Source organism: Sinocyclocheilus rhinocerous, unplaced genomic scaffold (assembly GCF_001515625.1).
Source record: "Sinocyclocheilus rhinocerous isolate Xijiao unplaced genomic scaffold, SAMN03320098_v1.1 scaffold584, whole genome shotgun sequence".
NCBI classification, from domain to species: domain Eukaryota; kingdom Metazoa; phylum Chordata; class Actinopteri; order Cypriniformes; family Cyprinidae; genus Sinocyclocheilus; species Sinocyclocheilus rhinocerous.
The window spans coordinates 3,516,732-3,520,023 of NW_015630348.1; positions in this window are offsets into that span (position 1 = coordinate 3,516,732).

Here is a 3,292-nt window from a genome sequence, read left to right on the forward strand (position 1 = left end):
TCCAAAGCATCAGACGAATCAAGTTCACATCAGTGATCATTATTCACGCAAAAGTATTTTCTCAGAACATGAGTTTTGCTATTTAGAACACAATTTAAAGCGGAATTGTCATGCGCCAAGCAATCCACGCTGTGATTAAAACATTAAATCGCATACCACAGGAAAATTGTTCGAAAGCAGCACATCCACTGCAAATATTTCTGTTTAAATTCATATAAAAATGTTGTAATTTCTGGATAATAATTTCATGAAATTTCAGTGTTTAACTGCATTATTGAGAGTGTCATATTTAATCTAAATATGTATGTCAAATGTAAAACAGACTTTAAAATCATTCTGTTTGCATTATTTCGCTCACTCCAGTAAAAGTGCGTACGCATGGTCTAGAGCAGTGGTTCTCAAACCTCTCCATGAAGTACCCCCAGCACTGCACATTTTGTATGTCTCCCTATATCTGACACACCCACTTCAGGTCTTGCAGTCTCCATTAATGAGCTGATGAGTTGAATCAGGTGTGATAGATGAGGGAGACATACAAAATGTGCAGGGCTGGGGGTACTCCAGGACAGGTTTGAGAACCACTGGTCTAGAGTGTCCGTACGGTGCGCACATATTTACGCCTAGTTTATTTTTTATAAATCCCGATATGTGCGTGGAAAATTGCAACGTTTATACATCAGGCCCCAGGCTTGACATCATTTCAACTTGCCAAATTTCAATGTGCGATGAGTCAACTTTTCCACTTTTTTTCATTATTATTACACATGAATATTCAGTAAAAAAATGTTTCGGTCATTTGAAAACCTCTAGAAGAACAGCCGTTTATTTCATTCAGAATATTTAGTTTTGAATATGTTTAAATTACAACATAACACACATCCAGACATTGCTGGAAGCATTCCAGTAATGAGCATTTCAGCAGAATATGCAATAAAATATAAAAAATAATGTTTATTTCTATGTAGAAATTAGTCTTTGTGCAAGATAGAGAACACTATTGTTTTTATGAAGGTATTTTTTTATTACTAATTTTAAATGTTTCATATTTTTAATCATTACTGCCATGGAGTTTTGGTTTCAGGAGAATGACCCAATGAGATTTGAGAGCAGCTGAAGATGGGAAGATTTTTGTGAATAATAACTAACAACAATAATTAAACCAAAAGGGAAAATTCTGTCATTTACCCGCCCTCATCTTTCCAAACGCATATGACTTTCTTTGTTCTGTGTAACACAAAAGGTGAATTTTTGAATATTAAAATATTCCTGGCCACTGGGGCTGGCAAGCTTTCAAAATTGATATTCTTCACACAAAAAAGCTTTGTGGAAGAAAGTCATCATGTGGTTTTAGAACAACAAGAGTATGATAAATTACATAATTTTCTTCTTTTATGAAGTATTTTGTTAGAATTAAAAAATATATATATATTTTCAAACAGTGTGCCAACAGAAAAATATGAATCAGGTTGGCTTTGTTTAAGAAAAAATATTATAAACAGCATTAAGATTTGAAAAGTGGCACTCCATTTCAATTTTGTCAATTTCACTTTTACATCTAATCAAGTACACTGCATGATCTTTTGATGGAAAGTTACCTTTAAACTCTGAGCATAAGAGAGCACATCTGACTGAGCTCGTCTTGTTTCTAGGCGACAACGAAGCGGCTTCACACAGATTGTGTTTGTATCAGCCCACGTTTCTCTCTCATCTAATTTCATCTAAGCAAATATGTGTGTGCTGTTTAAACCTAATTAACAAAGATTCATACATGGCGACTAAACGCACTCCTCCTCTGCCTCTATGCATGGAAAAATCTGATTAATACACCACTTCAGTGTTATTCTTAAGGACCACTGATCTGTAAAGCAAAAACTCTTGGTCCAGCAAATCACCAATTTAGCAATTACTAAATTACCCTTAATTACAACGGCAGCTAATCAAGGCTTTAATGACCCAATGAGATTTGAGAGCAGCTGCAGATGGGAAGATTTTTGTGAATAATAACTAACAACAATAATTAAACCAAAAGGGAAAATTCTGTCATCTTTCCAAACGCATATGACTTTCTTTGTTCTGTGTAACACAAAAGGTGAATTTTTGAATATTAAAATATTCCTGGCCACTGGGGCTGGCAAGCTTTCAAAATTGATATTCTTCACACAAAAAAGCTTTGTGGAAGAAAGTCATCATGTGGTTTTAGAACAACAAGAGTATGATAAATTACATAATTTTCTTCTTTTATGAAGTATTTTGTTAGAATTAAAAAATAGATATATATTTTCAAACAGTGTGCCAACAGAAAAATATGAATCAGGTTGGCTTTGTTTAAGAAAAAATATTATAAACAGCATTAAGATTTGAAAAGTGGCACTCCATTTCAATTTTGTCAATTTCACTTTTACATCTAATCAAGTACACTGCATGATCTTTTGATGGAAAGTTACCTTTAAACTCTGAGCATAAGAGAGCACATCTGACTGAGCTCGTCTTGTTTCTAGGCGACAACGAAGCGGCTTCACACAGATTGTGTTTGTATCAGCCCACGTTTCTCTCTCATCTAATTTCATCTAAGCAAATATGTGTGTGCTGTTTAAACCTAATTAACAAAGATTCATACATGGCGACTAAACGCACTCCTCCTCTGCCTCTATGCATGGAAAAATCTGATTAATACACCACTTCAGTGTTATTCTTAAGGACCACTGATCTGTAAAGCAAAAACTCTTGGTCCAGCAAATCACCAATTTAGCAATTACTAAATTACCCTTAATTACAACGGCAGCTAATCAAGGCTTTATTGGTAAATGTTAGTATTGATGCTACATGATTTGTTTACAGTGATGGGTGAAGTTCGGTATGTGACACAGCAACAATGTCGTGACATAGCAGTCTACATAGATACAGATTGTTGTTGGATATATATGTTCACACATACGGGTGTCCGCTCACCTAAACGCACACACTCCAAAGTCACGGCTGCCACCACGAATAATAAGGAGAGCTGAGGCAGATCGGACTACGGCTCATTTGAAATCTGGGAATCTCATTAAAAGTGAGAGAAAAGGTTTTTGACAGCCTTCTATGTGACATCTCACCCTCTCCTGCTCGTCCACGTGGGCTGCCCTGTCAGCCGTGTCACTTCCTGTTTGCAGAATTAGTCACTGAAATGTTATGAGACGGGAGTCAGGTTGACAGCTTGTTGTTAAATAAAATGCAGCCATAAATTATTAAACCTATTTAATAATAAAATATAATAAAATTATTAAAAAAATTAAAAAAAAAATTTTTTTTT